This window comes from Cetorhinus maximus, chromosome 9 (genome assembly GCF_964194155.1).
Source record: "Cetorhinus maximus chromosome 9, sCetMax3.hap1.1, whole genome shotgun sequence".
Lineage (NCBI taxonomy): Eukaryota > Metazoa > Chordata > Chondrichthyes > Lamniformes > Cetorhinidae > Cetorhinus > Cetorhinus maximus.
The window spans coordinates 78,088,657-78,110,940 of record NC_135887.1 but is presented as its reverse complement, the minus strand read 5'-3'; the positions used below and the strand labels follow the sequence as shown (position 1 = coordinate 78,110,940).

General features: G+C 44.4%; 1 long non-coding RNA gene across 1 annotated transcript; it reads right to left on the bottom strand.

The window, feature by feature from the left end:
- Positions 1 to 15,961: 15,961 nt before the first annotated feature.
- On the bottom strand, positions 15,962 to 22,152 carry LOC144684216 (uncharacterized). Its single transcript, XR_013577456.1, has 3 exons — positions 21,438 to 22,152; positions 20,904 to 21,033; positions 15,962 to 16,250 (listed from the first exon to the last, which is right to left on the bottom strand). It is a non-coding gene; the product is annotated as an uncharacterized LOC144684216 (long non-coding RNA).
- Between the last annotated feature and the right edge of the window lie 132 nt (positions 22,153 to 22,284).

Genomic DNA, 22,284 nt, shown 5'->3' with positions numbered 1-22,284 from the left:
GGCCTCCTCATCCTGTCCATGGCTCCACTCAGCACGCATGCACGTCTGTCTTCTTTCTCATTTGGCTTGGCTCACATTCTCTCCATCTGTCTTTATGCAGGGCAAGATCATGCACAATCACCAGGAGAGGTCCTAGACTGGGGGCGGAGTGCCAGACATCAAAGTCCTCACTCCTTTTGAGAGTCGAGCATTGGAGCTGGCCGGAGAGGACATCGACTGTTCCTGCGGCGATGGTGAGGTCAGTGGTGAACACCCACGTGAGGATCCTGCACCACAACATCCCTCTCTCAATGCTACTCTGAATCCACTGTTCTATGTTCAGTGCAGCTGCCAAGCACTAATAATCTCTACTTTCTCTCCTAGGCACATCTAACACGTCATCTGTGACATCGACCCCAGCACCAAGAAAACCTTGGATGAGGGACCTGAGGGCAGCACCATTGAAGACTCATCACAGCGTTCACCCACACCCTCCACTATCACAGCGACACAAACACCTTGGTGGGACCTCGATGTAGAGCAGCCTTGGGATAACCATTTGGTGAGCACAGCACACAATCTGTTCCACAGCAGGCAGAGGCAGGGACATCCTTGGTTGCTGGCACTCAGAGGACTGTGGGAGGCAAGGAATTTGCTGAGTCCGAATCAGATGATGAGCCTCTGGACTCTGCCTTCAATCAGTTGGTGGAACTGCAAAGACAGTCACGGGAACATCAGGAAAAGATGTCCACTGCACTCCTCAGATTGCAAGACACAAAGGAGGAGGCCATCCACCTTCAGTCTGAGGTGATAGCGCCAGCATGCCAACACATCGAGGTCAACACTGGCAGGATGGCCTTGGTCCAGGATGTCGCTCCTGCACTGCTGTGTGGGCTGAACTCCATTGCTGACACCATAGGTGGCCTCCAACCATGTCAATGCGAGAGGGGTGCAGGGCAGCTCAATCTCACTCCAGCTACCCCTTCTCCTCAAGAAGTTAGCCAGGGGTCATTGGGTACCCATAAGGAGGAGGACCAGCAGCTCGACACCTCGGGGCCATCCACCCAGGTGACTCCGGGAATATCCAGCGATCCAAATCCCCTCCTTGTGGCCTCCAGCTTCACAGGCCAAGGAGGGTACAGCTGGGTCACAGCAGGACACCTAAAGCAGGTCGGGGTCCTCCAGGTCTCAGCCCTCCAGAGGACACCCGCCAAGATCATCACAGGGCGTAGCAGTCAGCAGGCTGCTTCCACCTCTGCTGCAGGTGTCAGGAGAGCACCAAGATACAGCAGCAGGGTCAGGAAGGTTAAGAAGATGTAATTGCATAGCCTGGGCACGGGTATTAATTACTCGTACATAATGTTCACTATTGTTAATAAACTCCCAAGAATGTCTCCTTGCCTGTGGTTCCTTGTTATGATCAGCAGTGTTCATGTAACTCAGGTGTGAAACCTTGGTTCTTGCACAAAATAAAGGCAAGTGTGTCAGTCCAGGCCCTCTTCCCTGAGCTCTGTGAAGCCTTCAGACCACAGTAATAGTTTGCCCTCACACTCCCTGTACACATCACTGATGCCTGCACCTTGACGGTGCTTGTCATTGCTGCTAGAATGTCATGGGCAGGCGTCACAGAGTTCCGGTATTCTGTCTGTGTGCTCACAGCACCTTTAAGGTGGGGCTGCCCCCCATCTCTTCAGCATCAGTGACTGGTGATGCTGTGCTCCTGAAGGGCTCAGGGGCTTAAGGCTGACAAAGGATCAGGTGCATTTAAAGTTTCACAGCTGCATCTCCATGATATGACCCTGATCACAGAGCGAAAGTGAGCTGCCCTCAGCCAGACAGGAGTCAGACATTCATGGAGGCAATGTGAAGATTGATGGCTTGTCCTCACTGCATGTGGTCATCATCCTCCTGTAATCTAGTGACTATGAAGGTCTCCACTGCGTCTCCATGACATGAGTCTGAGCACTGAGGGTATGTGCGCACAGGAGTCTTACGTTCAAAGATGCAAGGTCAGGATGTCAGGACTGTCCTCATTGCATCTCGTCATCATCCTCCACGAATTGTGGATATGAGGGCCTGCCTTGTCTGGCCAATGCGATAGCCTCATTGTCGACATCCTCACCTTCGAAGACCTAATCAGTCATCCCCTTCGACGTCGTCCTCATTGGAGGAGATGTGCAGCTCGTCCATCTCATCCTCAGCCAGGTGGTCTCCCCGTTGCAGCACCAGATTGTGTAGCATGCAGCAAGGTACAATGATGCACGACATCTTTGGCGGACTGTATTGCAGTGCTTCAACTGGCCTGTCGAGGCACTGGAACCTCATTTTCAAAATGCCTATCATTTGCTCCACCAGATCGCAGAACGAGCCTCATTATACCGTCATTCTGCTGCAGTCTGAGGCCACTGCATGAGACTCATCAGTCACATCCTCTCTGGGCATCATTTGGCCCGAGGATCCAACCCTGTAGTCTTTCTGGACTCTGGAAGATGTCAGGGACCTGAGACCTGCTAAGGATGTAGGTATTGCGGATGTTCCCTGGGAATCATGCACAAACCTGTAGGATGCGTTTATGGTGGTCATGCACCAGCTGAATATTCAGCGAGTGGAAGCCCTTGTGGTTGATGTAGGTGACTGCTTGTTGCCATGGAGATCTAAGCACCACGCGAGTGCAGTCGATTGCACCCTGCACCTGTGGAAAACCTGAGATCTGCGCAAATCCCAGCACTCCTGCTTCCCGTTTTTCCTGATCCCAGGTGAAATGCACAAGGTTCTGTGCTTTCACAAAGATGGCGTCCATGACCTCCTGGATACACTTGTAGATTGAGGCTTGCGTGATCCCACACAGGTCACCTGTGGAGCCCTGGAAGAATCCACTGGCGTGAAAATTGAGCGCTGCGGTTATTTTCACAACCACTGGCAGTGAATGCCCTCCAAGTCCCCATGGTGCCAAATCCTGCAGCAGGTAGCATATGTGACCAACCAGTTCCCTTGTCATGTGCAGTCTTCGGTGACACTGGTTCTCAGTCATCTGCAGGAATGAAAAGGACCGCCTATAGACCCTGGGTCTAGTGAGGCGCCCACAAACGATGGCTCTCTCTGGATCTTCAGCTGCACCCGCAGCAGACCCTGCCACCCCTTTATCTTCAGGGAGGTGGTACTCCCTTTGCCAAGCCAGGCATCTCCGCTGACTCATCATCATCTTCTCTGCTCCCTGTAAGCCATGAGGCATACCACTAAATCACCAGGCTGAATGATCCTGATGTTCTCCTGCAGGATCAAAGAGAGAAACGCGTGGGTTAGCATGTGACCTAAGAACCTCTCTTGTTTAAGTTTGAAGTCCCCTTCACACATGCAGGAGAGTGCTGGCCACCACTTGGATGGCCAGTGTGTAGTGCGCTCGTTGGCTGTCTGAAACCCCACCCACCTCTGCCCCACTCCACTCAACTGATTGACGGCAGCTCCAGCCACTAGACTGCATGCTATGCTCTCAGCTCAGGCACAGGCATTATCCTAAACCGCATTGCAAGGCTGCGCTGTTAACTTGAACCATAATGGATACTGGTTCAAACCTTAATAAAGATGTTGTAAGGGTCTGTGAGCATCCCCAACAGTGACTGTGCCATGGCCACCTTTCACAAGGGAATTTGACAACTTGCTCAGTTGGACAATTGTTCTGCTGTCCCCAAAAATCACACTTATTTGCAGTCTACCCCTGAGGGGTGAAAGTTTCTGGAGTGTTTGGTGGCACTATCATGCTTTTGCATTGCTTGAGTGGGCAAAAAAGCTTCAGAGGCCCGACTCCAAGCATGTCAATGGAGCTGCAGCTGAACGGTCTCAGCTACAGAAGAATGGTCACTTTTGACAAGCTTTCCAAGTGCGTGGCTGCTTCCCTGAAGCCCCCCCACCCCACACCCCACACCCCACACTCCTCCAGCATGTGCTTGTGCACTTCATTCAGTCTGTGCTACCTTACCCCCACCACCCCCAGGCCACACCTGCACTGGAGCCCTTGCCCCGGCACCGCACTGCCAGCTGGGAAAAAGCAACAAGTGACTTGCCTGTGCCACCCCCCCCCCCCCAAACGAATGCGCGGCGCCTCTTCCTTGATGTCCTACAGGCAATGCTCGCAAGCGCTGGGCAAGGTTGTGTACATTCCCCTCTGAGTTCACCTCAAAGTTCAGGTTGCCAGGTGCAAACCTTTCAAAGGCAGTTGTGAAGCACGCCATTCTGAATTCACACTGACGTGGGTGGTAATTTTGACTTGGGGGTTGGGGGGATGGTTCCAGTGAGCAGGGTTTATAATGAGATGTTAAATTATTGAAATTAGTTTCCCGACATGCAGCGGCGGGAAACGTGGCCCGCCATTGATGGGTGGAGCAGATGATCGCAAACTGGTTTCACGATGGTGTGTAATCAATTTTTGGCCTTCTTGCCATATTGTCTGCTCACGCCTGCATGACACCTGCCACCAATGGGACTGGAAAATTCTGCCCACAGGAAGTGGTTAGGGATTTGGGAAAAGAAACAAATGTGTCCATGTGAGGTGTGAATGGCTGTGGCAGCCACCTGAATACAGTATGAAGGAATAAAGAAAGAAATGAGACAAGACTGAACCTGCGAAAAAAAAACAAAACAAGGTAGAGACAGAGGTGATGATCTAAAACTGTTGAATTGAGTTGACTCAGCAATAAATTCAACAATTTTAGATCATAACCTCTGCCTCCATCTTGTTCTGGTTTTTTTGCTCGTTCAGGCTTGGCACGTTTCTTCCTTTATTAATGTTGCATTTGGATGGTGCCATTCACATCTTATCTGGACACATCTTTTGTTTCTTTACCTGTTCCATGACCACTCCCTTTGGCTTTTGCACCATGTGCCCTTTTGTCTTTTAATCTCTCCTGCCCTTCACCCTATCACAGGCCTTCCTGTCCCCTCCCCCCTGCCACAGGCACCAAACATGTTATATTTCTATATTTCCTCAGTTCTGATGAAAGAGCATTGACTTGGTTTCTCTCCACAGAGGCTGCCTAACCTGCTGAATGTTTCCAGCATTTTCTGGTTTTACTTCACTTTTCCACATCGGCAGTATTTTGCCTTTGTGCTTGTGTCCATTACTTCCCACTTAAAACCAAGGAGACTCTGTCTGAAAACCACTTTTGTTAAAGTATTTTATTTCCAGTGATGTAATCATATCTGTAGATAGGAAAACAAGGAGGCAGCACTATCTCTTCCAAAAATGTTATAACTAGAAATCTTAATTTTCCGATACTGCCTGTCCTGAAGCCAATTTTTTTGACAACTCTATCACATCGTACCTTTCCATAGAATTTAATATTTCTGGGTCTGCCAATTTGCTTTTAATGTTTACATATTTGTTTACAAATAATTCAGCCCAAGATTCTTCTGGTTTTTTTCCCTTATTATTTGTTGCACTATATTTATTATTAGCCCTCCTTCACCTGCTCTAATGTACATACCTCCATGTTTAAATTCACACCCACAGCTTTGTACAGCCTTGATACTAGAATACTAGTTTTGGTTCAGCTCAAGTGGAGTCAGTTCCTCTTATTTAGACTCACCTTGTTCCAGGAATGATGCCAATATCCTACAATTTTAAAATCACATATTTACTGACACATTTCAGCTGCTTAATCCTTTCATTCTTATCTATTGGCTTTTTAGCTTCTTTCTTAGCTCCTTAAGAATCCTGCCAACATTGCTTTATTGTGACATGAATTACAAACAATAGGTGTTCACCCAGCCCAAAAAAAGTCTGTTTGCACACGTTGGACTCCAAGCATGAACATACCTGTCCAGTTCTTGATTACTTTGTCTCCCCTGATGATTGCCTTCCTCTTTCTAGTTTCTTGCATGCACAGCCCTTGTTCTCTTCCTTCAGTGGAAACCTTTAAGGACTCATCCTCATCCACTCAAGTCACAGTGGTTGGCTAATTTCAGTTCCCCTCTGACTGTTAGCATCCTTGCTCCTTTTTTTCTAACAGTCACCTACAAACAACTTCACATTCCAGTTGCGCCACTATGAAATATCTAGTTTGAAAATTTCTCCCAAGCCTTCATACTCTATCTAGTTGCTTCCCAGTACAATGATCCCCAATCAAATGTATTAAGTCAATGACTGCATGGCCATCATGTGTCCTGCTCCAGTATGCAATTAACACATTCACAGGTCTCACCTTGAACACAATGTTTAAATGTCCTTCACCTTTTAGCTTTAAAAATGCTTTGTATTTAAAATTTACTCACATCTTTTCCTTTGTGCAAAATAAAGCAGTGAGCTGAGCAGAGAAAATAACCCAGCAATGAATTCCTGAAGTGCTAATAAAGGGCAGAAGATAGATCCTACTCCTGTTATCACTTTTCACTGAGCCTTCTTTGAATTTATAGCTGTTTTGTTACATGAATTGAGAAACAGGGAGTGCTCAGGGAAATTCCCGGCATACATCCACATCTCAAATCCAGTTGTTGAACTAAGCCCTAGAATATTCTCAGTGGTTGTACAATAGACATCTGCCCTCATAGGATCTATGCAGGACAACTTGTGAATTCCCAGCCACTTTTCTGTGTCAGACATTAAAGTTGAGAGCCAAGTACCAGACTTTCTCATTACCAACTGCTTAAGCCAGGTTGTCACATGAGGTTGACTCCTTTCTCAGGGTGCAAGGTGACAAATTGGTGTATGGGTTTTCCATCTCTACATTCACCTCCCTTTTTTCCCCACAAATCCACACATTGCTTGAGTCAAAGGTAGATTTTCTACTGCATAATGAGTAATACTGAATTGGTAACAAGTGGACACAAATTTAGGAATGGTATTGGAAGCATAAAGAGGAAGATTAAATGGATGTTTTTCACACAAAGGAGATGAAGACCGTGAAATTCGATAACTCCCGGAAACAGATGTGGGGATTGAAATACGGAATAAGTCCATCGCTGTTGCTTCTGATGCAGGATGCATGCAAAGTTCATTCTACCTGCGAATCTAAATGATTGCAGAGTGCAGCCAATACTAGGTGCACTGAGGGGTTGTATGCTTGATCAGGGGATGTAAAACTATGAAGCTAGCATGAGTGCAAGGTAACTTGCACAAAGACAGCATATGCCTCTTAAAGGGGACATGAATTTGACTGGAGCTGGTGCTGGAAGTCATTTTAAGATTGATTTTGACCCAGGAAAGAATGACACAACAGGGCAGAGAGCAGGCTCCAAGATTTTCCAATGCTGCACTGGAGGCCTTGGTGCAGGAGGTGAAGAATAAGAGAGTTGTCATCAATCCACAGGGAGCCAGTGCTAGAAGAAGTTCAATGACCTTACACATGTAGTCAAGGTCAGTGAATGCATCTTTAAATGCATCCCAACAACTGCACCATTATCCTCACACACTGCTCAATGAATGCATCACTCACCTACCAAAAATCTCTGTTAATCAAGGCTCATAACTAAAATTAATAGCTTCACCTCACCATCATACATTTGCATTTCTGCAAGCCTCATACCCATATCTCTCAGAAAGTACACACTGACAGCTATTCAACCATGACAACCAGATTAATCAAACACATTGCACCACACTCACTGACACACACCCCTCTCTCTTGCAGTGCATGATGGTGCATACCTGAAGGCAGCAGCAGCTAAGGCACACGTCTGCATTTCCTTACCCTTTGGAGGTGACAGTGCATCCACTATTAGAGCAGACATGAATCTGTGACCAGCAGAGGAGTTGAAGCCATTGAAGGTGATGGTATGTTCCTTCTCACAATCCACTTGCCCCTTCTGCTCCACTCTTGTCTGATTTACAAGCTTCAGATGATGTAAACATGTGCCTCGCGTTTCCCCCCCTCCCCTCCCAACAACCTCTCCGTTATGCCTTTCTCCTTTCAGATCCCCAACTTATGCTTTTATTTACCTCTTTCTGAAAGCTTTTTCCTGCCTCTTTGGCATAGATCTTGACTTGTTGCAATAGTATAAAAGTCAATAGAAATAAGAATTGGGGAGGTGTATGAAATGGGCTGTCGACTGGTTATCACCCATTTTACACTGTTGCTCAAGGTCAATGTGTAACCCAAGTTTCAGTATGAGTACAAGACTCAATTTATCTATCCCTATTCTCTATTTCGCCAGTCCAAAGCCTGAGAGTCAAATTCCTCTCCAGATTGTTATATAAGGGATGACGAGGTGTCAGTTTAATTTGTAAGGCCAATCTTTCACCGACCCAGCTCATTGATCTTAGCTGATTGAAGATCAGTTCTTCCATTCAACACAAAATGATGGATCCCCATAGAGGCAAATCATAGCATTGAAGCTAAATATACTTCCACAGACGCAAGATGTATTTTAAAGTTTTGTTGGTGTTAGGATTTTGAAATTTCTTCCCCACACTATTTGTCTTTGAGAAGAATGAAACGGGCCACAAAACATCAGGCAGCATCCTTAAGTGGTCAGAGGCAGAGTTGGCACACAATTTGGGACATTCTGGAATACCCTGACAAAGTTGTTCCATTTGCCAACCAAAGAAACTAGCATAAAACTGAGTAGCAGCTTCAAAATACCTGACATAGCCACCCTTGCTGACAGACCAAAATAAAGCACTAACTATAGGCCTTTTGAGACATGAAAACAAGCAGTTAGACTGGAAATGCAGTGGGACATAGGCATGTCATGGCAAAAGCTGCAGATATACCCAACGTGCCATCACTTGCTGTAGTGGTGGATTTATGAATATTTACTAGAGGCGTCTGATCAGCCTGCCTGTGCAATACAGAAGGTAGAACTTGCAATTGGTGACTGTAGCAGACAAAAACTTACCCCTTTCATATAACATTATCTCCTTTTTCAGTGGGGGATTACCCTATTTAAAATAAATGGGTAATGCTCTCTATTGAAATGGAAGGCAGAGGAGGCTGTTAAGCATAGACTGTAATTTCAGAACCATGTTACTCCTTTGATGTTGTCATGGAGGTTTATATTCTTGCATTGAAAATAAAAGCTGTTACACAGTGCAATTAATTACATTTTAAAAATGCACTAAAACATAGTTTGCATGAATGGATTTGAGGTAAAGTCTCTGCTCTCAGTGGACCTGATTGACTGCCTCCCGTCTCGAGGTAGCAATCTATTCTAATTTTTTTGATTATTAATGTCACTGTTGATGCTTCTGTATGGATGGTCTTTCCCTGGTTATTGCATAGCAACAAAAGCGACATCCCAACATGAGTCAGTGAACAAACAAAAGCCATTTTCAAATTTATAGATCGGAGCCTGGCACTACAACTCAACTTGAACAGGCTTGTCATCGCATTATACATTATAATAAGCTCCTCCCAAGTATAGGCTCCTTAGAGCAATCCCTTAACTGAAGTAAAATTCTTCACCATTCTAACCCCTGCTTCCTATTTTATTTCTAAACCCTGTCAATTCTACAAATGCAGTGGCAGGAATGATCAAATAAAGCCACTTAATGTATTCATGGCAGGAACAACCTCCTCATCTGAAAATAAGTATGTGCAACTAGACTTAAAGAAAGTAAACCTTCACTTAAAAGAATTGTCAAATAAGTTCCAGAAAATACCCTTGCGAAACATATATAATATGCATGCGCGTAGGTACATATCAAAAAGCTACATTTCAGCAGCACCTTATTCCTAACTTTGCAGATAAATACTAAATTAAGGTAACTCTATTTGCAACTCTCAGAAACCTTCAGCTCATCTGAAGACATTTCTGCATCAAGTTCAGATACAGTTAGCATTGGGAGAAAATGACACTTGATTGATTGCTTCTAGTTTTTCCAATCATTCATCCAATCTAATTGTTTTACAGTGAAAAACAATGATTTTTCCTGCAATAACTGACAGGATGTTTCAAAATGTTGACCGTCAGCTTCGAAGTTCAGTGATTGGCTTGTGTGATAGTGTTTGCAGTGTTGTAATATGAAATGCACTAGATCTTATGGAAATCGTCAGATCAGTGTTGTGACCAGCTAGACATTTAATCCTTGGCAGAATCAGCATTTTGTTGATCAGAACACCTTCCATCTCTGGTAATAGGTTGGCCTGACAAAAGGATATCCACTATCTCCTTGCTCCCAACCCTCTTACTTGTGTCCACTTGGCTGATATTAGGATTGGTGAGAAGCACTCAAACATGGACTCAGCCTCTCTAATTCAACTTTACATGGCCAGTCTTCAAATCCCTAATTAAAAGAATTCCAGCCATCCTAGGATGAAAAATATAGCACCCAAACACAGCTGGAGAAAATGGAAAAGAAAGTGTCTGAGGACCAGTGAAGGGACCTGATCTGCAAAGTCTTAACTGGAGTAATGGGTTGTAAAATATATTGGAATTATCCCTAGTACTGTGCTGTTCTTGGACAATACTATAGTTCAGTAATTCAATGTGTACTGGCTGTGGTAATACTTGAAAACCGTGCTTTTCTTTATACAGTGAAGCGCATGTCTGAGTTAGAGCTTATGAGACTCTTCATTTATATATCCCGAGAACAATAAATTTCTTATAAACTGAATGTAAGTTTTTAAAAATGTATTTATGGGATGTGGGGTGACTGGCTAGGCTGGCATTTATTGCCCATCTCTAATTGCAATTGGAAGGTGGTGATGAGCTGCTTTCTTGAACCGCTGCAGTCCATGTGCTGTGGGTACATCCACAGTGCTGTTCGGAAGAGAGTTCCAGGATTTTGACCCAGTGGTAGTGAAGGAATGCTAATAGGATGGTGTGTGGCTTGGATGGAAATTTGCAGGTGGCTGTATTCCCATATATCTGTTGCCCTTGGCCTTCTAGATGGTAGAGGTCATGGGTTTGGAAGGTGCTGGTGAGTTCCTGTAGTGCATCTTATAGATGGTACACACTGCTGCTACTGTGTGTCGGTGGTGGAGGGAGTGAATGTTTGTGGGTGGGGTGCCAATCACGCGGGCTGCTTTGTCCTGGATGGTGTCAAACTTTTTGAGTATTGTTGGAGCCGCACCCATCCAGGCCAGTGGCGAGAATTCCATCACACTTGTAGATGGTGGACAGGCTTTGGGGTGTCTGGAGGTGAGTCGCTCACTGCAGGATTCCTAGCCTCTGACCTGCTCTTGTAGCCACAGTATTTATATGGCTAGTCCAGTTTGGTTTCTGGTCAATGGTAACCCCCAGGATGTTGATAGTGAGGGATTCAGTGATGGTATGCCATTGATTATCAAGAGGTGATGGTTAGGTTCTCTCTTGTTGGAGATGGTCATTGCCTGGCACTTGTGTGGCACGAATGTTACTTGCCACTTTTCAGCCCAAACCTGGGTATTGTCCAGGTCTTGCTGAACTTGGAAATGGATTGCTTCAGTATCTGAGGATTCATGAATGGTGCTGAATATTGTGCAATCATCAGCGAACATCCCCACTTCTGACCTTATGATGGAAGGAAGGTCATTGATGAAGCAGCTGAAGATGGTTGGGCCTAGGACACTACCCTGAGGAACTCCTGCAGTGGTATCCTGGAACTAAGACAATTGACCTCCAACAACCACAGCCATCTTCCTATGTGCTAGATATGACTCCAACCAGTGGAGAATTTCTCCCTGGTTCCTATTGACTCCAATTTTGCCAAGTTTCCTTGACGCCACCCTCGGTCAAATGCTGCCTTAATGTCAAGAGTAGTCACTCTCACCTCAGTTCAGGAGTTCAGTTCTTTCGTCCATGTTTGAACCAGGGCTGTAGTGAGGCCAGGAGCTGAGTGACCCTGGCAGATCCCAAACTGGGTGTCAGTGAGCAGGTTATTGCTAAGCAAGTGCCGCTTGATAGCAGTGTTGATGACCCCTTCCATCACTTAACTGATGATGGAGAGTAGACTGATGGGGCCGTAATTGGCCGGGTTGGATTTGTCCTGCTTTTTGTGGATGGAACATACCTGAGCAATTTTCCACATTGCCGGATAAATGCCAGTGTTGTAGCTGTACTGGAACAGCTTGGCTAGGGGCGTGGCAGTTCTAGAGCACAAGTCTTCAGCACTATTGCCGGAATGTTGTCAGGACCCATAGTTTAAACCTATACATTGAGATTAGTTGGTCTCTCAGAGGTTATATGGAGCAGTTTTAATTAAAAGCTGCTTGATATGCAGAAAACTCATGTATTGTTATTACACTGTCTGTGGAGTTCCCCCAAACTGAAAAGATTTTGGGAGGAGTCAAGACCCCACCTCAGAAATAAGTGAGAGGCCAAAACTCCTGAGCTCCTCCCATATAATGATAGGGAACTCGGTGTGACACACCTTCTCTACATCTGGGCCAGCTGGTTTTTATGACTCAAACTAACCTTCAGGTGCTGAATGTAGAGATCTGCCCACTATTAAGGAAAATATTTCACTAACATCAAGACATGTAATGGCAGCATAGTCATGATTTTTGCATAATCATTTTTAAAAATTTGTTCTTGGGCTGTGAGTGTTGCTAGCTAGGCCAGCACTTATTGCCCATCCCTAAGTGCCCTCGAGGAGGCAGTGGTGAGGATCCTTCTTGAACCACTGCAGTAGGCACCCTTGATCTTCTTCAAAATAGTGCTAGGGGATCTTTAATGCCCACCTGACAGGATAGAAGGGCCTGAAGCATTACATCTGACACCTTGCTCAGCATATATATTCAGAAGCAGCAAAGAATAGCTAATAACAACAAGAGAATAGCTAAGGAAAAAGTAGGGCCTATCAGAGGTGTACATGGTAACTTGTACATTGATGCAGAATATGTGGGCAGGGTTCTCAATGAGTATTTTGTCTCTGTCTTCGCTAAGGAGAGGGGTGATGTAGACATTCTAGTTAAAGAGGAGGAGTGTGAAATAATAGATACAATAAGCATAGTAAGAGAGGAAGTACTGGAGGGACTGGCATCTTTGAAGGTGGATAAATCACCAGAACCAGATGGATGTATCCCAGGCTGTTAAAGGAAGCCAGGGAGGAAATAACGAATGCCCTGATGATCATTTTTCAATCCTCACTAGATACAAGCAAGGTACCAGAGGGTTGGAGTTCTGCGAACGTTGTACCATTATTTAAAAAAGGTGTGAGGGATAGGCCAGATAATTAGAGACCAGTCACTCCGAAATTACTAGAATCAATTCTGAGAGACAGGATAAAATGTCACTAAGAAAGGCACGGATTAATCAGGGATAGTCAGCATGGTTTTGTTAGGGGAAGATCGTGTCTCACTAACTTAATAGAATTTTTGAGGAAGTAACAAGGAGGATTGATGAGGGTAGTGCAATGGGTGTTGTCTACATGGATTTTAGTAAGGCATTTGACAAGGTCCCATGTAGCAGACTGGTCAAAAAAGTGAGATCCCATGGGATACAGGGGAAGGTGGCAAGTTGGGTCCAAAATTGGCTCAGTGACAGGAAACAAAGGGTAATGGTTGATTAATGTTTTTGCGAAAGGCAAGCACTTTCCAGTGGCGTTCCACAGGGCTCACTGTTGGGTCCCGTGCTGTTTGTCATATATATTAATCATTTGGACTTAAATGTGGGAGGTATGATTGGGAAGTTTGTAGATGACACAAATATTGGCCATGTAGTTGATAGTGAAAAGTATAGCTGTTGCCTCCAGAATGATATCAATGGTTTGGTTGAGTGGACGGAAATGTGGCAAATGGAATTCGATCCGGAAAAGTGTGAAGTAATGCATTTGGGGAGGGCAAACAAAGCAAGGGAATACTCAATAAACAGGAGGATATTAAGAGAGGGTGAGGAAGTTAGAGACTTTGGAGAGCATGTCTACAGGTCCCTGAAGGTGGCAGGACAGGTGGATAAGGTTGTAAAGAAGGCGTATAGAGTGCTTTCTTTTATTGGATAAAGTATTGAATACAGAAGCAGGGATGTAATGATGGAACTGTATAAAATGCTGGTTAGGCCACAGCTGGAATTTTGTGTACAGTTCTGGTCACCACATTACAGGAAGGACATAATTGCTGGAGGAGATTTACAAGAATGTTGCCAGGGCTTGAAAATTGCGGTTATGTAGAAAGATTGGATAGGCTAAGGCCTTAGAACAGAGAAGGTTGAGGGATGAGCTAACTGAGGTGTACAAAATTATGAGGGGCCTAGATAGGGTAGACAGGAAAGACCTGTTTCCCCTAGCTGGGGGGGTCAATTACCAGGGACCATAGATTTAAGGTGACTGGTAGAAGGATTAGAGGGGAAATGGGGAAAAACATTTTCACCGAGAGGGTGGTGGGTGTCTGGAATTCACTGCCAAAATTGGTGGTTGAGGCTGGAACGCTCAACTCATTTAAAAGGTACCTGGATCTGCATCTCAAGTGCTGTAACCTGGAAGGCTACAGACCAGGTGCTGGAAAGTGGAATTAATATAAGCGGCTAGTTTCTTTTTTTCTCTTTTTTGGCCTGACATGATAGGCTGAATGCCTCTTTTTGCACAATAACTTTTCTATGGTTAAAGCCAATGTCAGGAAACCCAGATTGCTATTAGAAAGGGAGTTCCAGAATTTTGACCCAGTGACAGTGAAGGAATGGAAATCTATTTCCAAGTAAGGATGGTGTCCAGCTAGTCTCTAGTCAAAATGGTAACCCCAGGATGTTGATCGTGGAGGATCAGTGATGGTGAGGCCATTGAATCTCAAGGGGAGATGCTTAGATTGTGTCTTGATGATCATTGCTTGGCACTTGCATGGAGGGAATGTTGTTTGTCACTTATCAGCTCCAGCATACTGCATGCAGGCACAGATTACTTTGGTAACTGAGGAGTTGCGAATAGTATTGAACATTGAGCAATCATCAGTGAACATCCCCAATTCTGACCTTATAATGAAGGGAAGGTCGTTGATGAGGCAGCTGAAGATGGTTGGGCCTAGGACACTACCCTGAGGAACTCCTGCTGTGATGTCCTGGAACTGAGATGATTGACCTGCAATAACCACAACCATCTTCCTTTGTGCTAGATATGACTCCAGTCAATGGAGAGTTTTACCTCTGACTCCCATTGACTTCAATTTTGCTAAGCTCCTTGGTGCCACACTCCGTCAAATGCTGATGTCACGGGCAACCACTCCCATCTTTCCCCTGGTATTAGCTTGTTCCTCCTCGTCTGGATCAAGGCTATAATGAGGTCTGGAACTGAGTGGCCCTGGTGGAACACAAACTAATCATTGGTGGGTAGGTTGTTGCTGAGTTATTGCTGCTTGATAGCAGTGTCCATGACACTGTTCATCACTTTGGTGATGATTGAGAGCAGACCGATGAGGTGGTAATTTGCCAGATTTGATTTGTCTTGCTTTTTGTGGACAAGGCATACCTGGGCAATTTTCCCCATTGTCAGGCAGGTGCCAGTGTTGTAGTTATTCCCTCATTCCTCATTGAATGAGACAATTTATTCCACTTTTTCAAGACATGAGGTCATTTTGGGACCAATTTTTTTCTGGATTTTGTGAATCAGGTAGGGTTTTGGGTTTAGTTTGGGTTAAATGGCATTTTCTTGGTCCTTGCTTGTTATATCTTGACATTTATTTCTCATGAATCTGTTAATATGAACCATTGCAATTCAGTTTCTACAACTGTTTATCCCATATTACAGCTGACAGTCAGCCATCAGTTAAAAACTCATTAAGATTTAAAGTTCTCTTACACCCACAATCTGTATCTCACATAATCACCTGTCCCTCACAGTACAGTCTATACAACATCAGAGATCAAGATGACTCATTAAAAGATACAGCCCACTTTCTATCACACTCAGTTACCTGTCTGATTAATCAATATATTGTACACCTATACCACCATTCAGAAGCCAGTTGTGTTAATTAATACAACCTACACTCCAGCATCATTTTGTTCCTGGTCTCATTAATGCTACAGTCTATATCTCAGCACCATTTAACACACTATCCCCTGCTTTAATATGGCCTAGATCAGTCTACCATGAGGCATTCTGTCCTCTCACACCAGACAGTAAACACCCCATCACCATTCAGCATGCTATTCACTTTCATTTTATTGTTTACATTTGCCGACCATTCAGCAATCTGGCCCTCCAGTGGCAAAGCCTACAATCAGCACTCAATGCATTGTTCTTTTATAGGATACAGCCTGAATCCTATGTGTAATTGGTTAGCTGTCCTTTACATGGTACACCGAGAGTTGCCAAATCTGTTTGATGGTTTCTCTTACATGACCTCCTGCCTCCAAGCATCCTTCCCCCACGATCTCGTCATTGACCATGTGACTTGCCATTCATACGTCGCTCTGCCTTCCCATGTTATCTGGAAAACAAACAGACTCTTTTTATGTACAGTCAAGAATCAGCCAGTCCGTCAGACATTAGTTGTGGCTCAGTAGTAAACACTCTTACTTCTGAGTTTGAAGATTGTTGGTTCAAGGTCCACTAAAGTACTGTACATAAGCTGGTCTGACACATTAGGGGATTACTTCTTTGGATATAATGTTGAATCCAGGCTCTGGCTGCCCTCGCAGGTGGATATTAAAGACTCCATGTAATTATTTCCAAGTTCTCCCTGTGGCTGGCCCTAAAGCAGATGATCTGACCATTTATTTCATTGCTGCTTGTGGGACCTTGCAATGCACAAATAGTCCACCGCATTTCCTACATTACAAAGGTACCAGACATGCAACAAAGGTCACTTTTATTTTACTTTTAATTTGGATTATCAGACAGGTGTCTCTTGGCCAGTTTCACACTAGCCTCCCTTACACTGACAGCAGAAGCCTAGGTCTATGATGCACTGGGTCTATCATTCTGCCACTGACATATGAGGGCCAGATTTAGTAAATCTGTAGGACAAGGTATGTTAGTTTCAGTGAGTTTGAGATAAAACAGATAATAGTAGCAGAGGAGTTTAAGGGCGACATTTTACAGCAGCGTGATTTTACGTTCCCGCCGAAGGTTTAGAATGTCTCGCCGCATTTTATGGCCCCGTCCCTGTCGAAACGGGGCCGTAAAATTCTGCCCCATGTGTGGGTTTTAAGAGGACACAGGAGCATTGGTCAGTTCTAGGATGTAGGTATATATTGACTTCCATCCCCTGGGAATTCAATTTACATTCATCATGTTTCTTTGGTATGCTGTTGAGCAATACAGTAAAGTCTATTCTTTGTATTTTATCAGACTGGGCGTTAGACATTCCCAGACTTGCTTGTGCAGCGTTGTCTGAATCTTGCTTGCTACTCCCACAGCTACTAGAATAACCCATCTGTTTGTTATCAAGTTGACACTCCTTTTTGTTGCCATGGTCCCCACCCACATACCCCTGAGGGATAAGATTCAATCAAATTCTTCAAGTTGCACATGAAAGAAGTTCACATGACAGAAATAGGTGAGCAGGACTTTTTCAGTCCCAGTCATGCGGAGCGGGGTGGGCAGGGGTGAGTGAGTGGATGTCTTTGTATTGTAAAATTATTTTGTGCTATTGCTCATTTTGGTTAAATAGAAAGATAAAAAGCTAAATAAGAATGCCTGCTGCTGGCATTAATTATTCCCTTTTAACTGTACAATACATATTTCTGAGAATGAGTTTCAAATGCCTCTTCTTGGCGCTGATTGCTTCCTCAATAGTGAAGCGCAGTTAAATTGTTTCCTGCAGAACAACAAAGCTCTTGCAAACCCTGAACAACTCAACACCTTTCCATATCTGCCTTGGTTGTGTGCCCTGCCCCTTAAAATGGCAGCATTGCCAACAGAATTAAACTTCACACAGAAGCATCTGTTCCTATTTAAATAATTAACTACCCATAGAGGCACCACCCAATGAAAATGCAGATGTCCTTAACTTTATATAGAGCATGTTTGCTGTGCTTCAACAGGAGCTGCGTGCTCACCGTAGCAACTGTTGCCAGCTTATATTGCAAATTCAGCAGGTAAACTCTTGAACGCACGAATGAGTTGTCACCAACGTAACATGCTTGGGTCAGCACTTCATTGTATTTGCATATAGAGGGCACTGCAATTATGCCATCGGTGATGCACCAGGGATTTTGAGATAATTCTCGACATGAGAGCTAACAGGCGGAAGAAGCGTATGTGCAGGCTGAAGGGTAAAAGACAAAAGATGAGGCAGAGGTCCAGGTGAACAACTGCTGAAGATGCAGTACTGATCGGGCTTTGTTGAATCCTACATGGCAAATGGACTCTGGTGCTTCTGTTTATACATCTTTTTCTAAGACCAACAATTTAGAGGCGCTTCAGATGCTGGTCATGGAGAAGATCTTGTACATTGGTCTGTTGTGGTACTGTACCTTCATGTACAGTAGTTGTAAAATAAAATATGAAAACTCAAAAACAAACATCACAGTTCTAGGTGTAAGTGCAAATTAATTATTATAGTTTTCAATAAAAAACAGAGGAAACCACTTGGAAAAAGGTTTGTAAAAGTACCACTTGTTGCAGATTCTTGCCACAAAATCTTCCACAGCCACATACCAAGCTTTTCAGGGCAGGATGTTCCCAACTGCTCCAGGAAGTAAGATAAACCTATGGACTTTGAACATGATGGCTGCTGCTGTATATTGCACCCCAACCATCCATCCAAATCCCAACACAAAACATCCCTTCCATATTCATAGAGAATAAATGCGACTGAAATCTTTAAGAGCCTGCATTGTGTCCATTCATCTCAGCAAATAAGGTACAGTTGAGGTACAAGAGAATGTGAGGAATCAGTGGCTACAACACTGGCATCTACCCGGTTGTGTGGAAAATTGCCCAGGTATGTCCTATACACAAAAAGCAGGACAAATCCAACCCAGCCAATTACCGCCCCATCAGTCTACTCTCAATCATCAGTAAAGTGATGGCAGGGGTCATCAACACTGCTATCAAGCGGCTCTTGCTTAGCAGTGACCTGCTCACTTAGGCTCAGTTTGGGTTCCTCCAGGGCTACTCAGCTCCTGACTTCATTACAGCATTGGTTCAAACATGGAGAAAAGAGGCTCCAGAGGTGAGGTGAGAGTGATCGCCCTTGACATCTAAGCAGCATTTGACCGAGTGTGACATTAAGGACACCTGGCAAAACTGGAGTCAATGGGAATCGGGGGAAACTCTCCAATGGTTAGAGTCATACCTAGCACAAAGGAAGATGGTTGTGATTGTTGGCGGTCAATCATATCAGTTCCAGGACATCACTGCAGGAGTTCCTCAGGGTAGTGTCCTCGGCCCAACCATCTTCAGCTGCTTCATCAATGACCTTCCTTTCATCATAAGGTCAGGAGTGAGGACTTAGCTGATGATTGCACAATGTTCAATACCATTCATGGCTCCACAGATACTGAAGCAGTCCATGTCCAAATGCAGCAAGACCTGGACAATATCCAGGCTTGGATTGACAAGTGGGAAGTAACATTCACATCACACAAGTGCCAGGCAATGACCGTCTCCAACAAGAGAGAACCTAACCATGATCTCTTGACATTCAATGGCATTACATTGCTGAATCCCCCACTATCAACATCCTGGGGGTTACCAGTGGCCAGAAACTGAACTGGACTAGCCATATAAATACTGTGGCTACAAGAACAAGTCAGAGGCCAGGAATCCTGTCACCTCCTGACTCCCCAAGGCCTGTCCACCATCTATAAGGCACAAGTCAGGAGTGTGATGGAATACTCTCCACTCGCCTGGATGAGTGCAGCTCCAACCATACTCAAGAAGCTTGACACCATCCAGGACAAAGCAATCTGCTTGATTGGCACCCGTTCCACAAACACTCACTCCCTCCACCACCAGTGCACAGTGGCTGCAGTGTGTACCAACTACAAGATGCAATAACTCACCAAGGCTCCTTAGGCAGCATCTTCTAAACCCACGACCACTAACATCTGGAAGAACAAGGGCCAACCACTCACCATCCTGATTTGGAAATATATCGCCTTCACTGTCGCTGGATCAAAATCCTGGAACTCCCTCCCTAACAGCACTGTGGGTGTACCTACACCACATGGACTGCAACGGTTCAAGAAGGCAGCTCATCACCACCTTCTCAAGGGCAACTAGGGATGGACAATAAATACTGGCTTAGCCAACGAAGCCCACAAACCCGTGAATGAATTTTTAAAATGGCCCATCACATTTTGCACTACTAAGAATTTCTGCCCAAGATTAGTGGGAGCTGAGGAGTAGATGGGAATTTTCAACTTTTTAAAGGCTATGAAGGAAGAGTCTGCATGGCACTCCACTGCTAATTTTATTCAGAATTATGGATTCAAAGAGTTTACCTGAAACTGACATTAATTAATCTATAACTTCTGATTTAATTGTCCTTCTTGAACATTACATTATGCCGATGACTCCACTTCAAAAGTATTTCATTGGCTGCAGAATACAATGGGACAGTATAGGCACTAGTGAAAGGCACTTTGGAAATTAGTCCAAATTTTCCAGTATCTGGAGTTTGGATGTAAGTTGGGAATGCATGCCAGGATCTCGTGGAAGTCCTGACACATGCATGTGTTGAAATGGCCTGGGAAGTTTAAACTTCTGATGGGCTGATTTGCACTGCCTGGGACCCTCTGCGAATTCCTCTGACACTTAGCTCAGCATTAGAGACTTGGTCCAGATACACAGGACTTACCTGTATACTTACTCTGGTAATGTAACTCTGGTTAATACTTGGTCTATCTCAGTGATTAGCCAGCGTAATTGAACTGAACACCACAAACAATACCCCCGCCCCCAGAAACACTGCCTGACCCAACTACTCCTGACCACCCAACTACCTCACCTGACTACCCCACCGCTCAACAACTCCCCTGACCTGACCCAACTACCCACTTCTCCATTCACCCACTTATGCATTCACCCACTTATCCATGTGCGCACTCATCCATTCACCCATTCAACTATTCACCCAGTCGTCCATTCGCCCACTGACTTATTGAAAGATTTGGGATCTTTAAAAACTTACCTAATTACAGCAGCTACTGTCATGAGATGGGGGTGTGTTCTGTCATTGTCCTTCTTTCCTTGCGCCGATGACTTTCTCTGTGGATGTTGGTGATGCCCATCGATGCTTCAGTCAGGATTGGAAGACCCGGCTGAAAAATTGCAGAAGAGCCAGGTCTTAAAAACCTTCATGGGCAGCGTCAATAAACTCAGCACCAATGACGAGTGGAAGACTTTCTTTCTTTTCCTTCTTAAACAAATATCTGCTATCTGAGGGTGGTATCTGCTATGAGTGTCACATATTTGAACAAGAAGTATTTTCATCTGCAATAGTTTATTAATTTGAATTTCTCATTACTCATATACACACATGTACACAGATGGATAGTTATAGTTTCTTGGAGCTTTCACTCTTAAGGTACAGACTGGGAAAGGCAGGGAAAGGTCAATGAATGTGTATCTGTGTCTAACTCTTCTTTGATGATTGAGAGTTTAATATGTTAACTGTTTAAATGGTTTAGCCTTCATTTTGAACAGTAAAGGATTTCAAACTCACCCTTCGCACATTGAAATAAAAACAAAAAGTCCGGGAAATACTCAGCAGGTCAGGCAGCATCTGTGGAGAGAGAAACGGAGTTGAAGTTTCAAGTCTGTGACCTTTCATCATTTAATACATTTACTTCTATTTCTTCAAGTATTGTCTACGTCTGAATACAACAATGAGGCCACAAATTTATCTAATTAAAGAAACTCATTTGTTAATATCTATTATTCTGACAGGTTTTCACAGAATCTTTGATGGGGATAAAACCTTCAAGAATCCTTGAGCGCTGGCTTTGATCAACAGCTACTTCAGAGACCAGTGGGAAGGGGCAGATCAGCATTCGCATTTGGCCCCACTTGACAGGCAGCCTTGTGGGAGAGGCCCTGATTGAGATTTCAGCAGCGATTGCCTGAGACTAAATACTTAGCCCAGATTCCATGTCCAGCAGTGAAACTGAAACTAGTTTGATTCCGTAACAGTGCTCAGCATATAAGGAGTGAACAGTCATTTTTAGCTTAATCATGGATAGAGTGATAGCTCAGAGAATACCTCTAATGTGTTGATACACAGAACAGGATAGGAAAATTTGTTGATTGTAACATACTCTAGATTGCACTGAATTCTATCTATTTGGCTATTTGATTTTAATAACCTATCCATTGATATGTGGCCCTGGTCTCTGTTTGACAGAGTGTACATTCAATCTGTTCACTGAAGGTGAAAAGAGTCATGTGGCTGGGCAGTGGCAATTCATTGTATCTTCTAGTGAACTGATGTATAGTGGAAAAGGTTCTCTATTCAATGCCTGGGTCACACTATTGTTTACCTGGATATTAGGTAGATAAAGGCTTACTCCAGG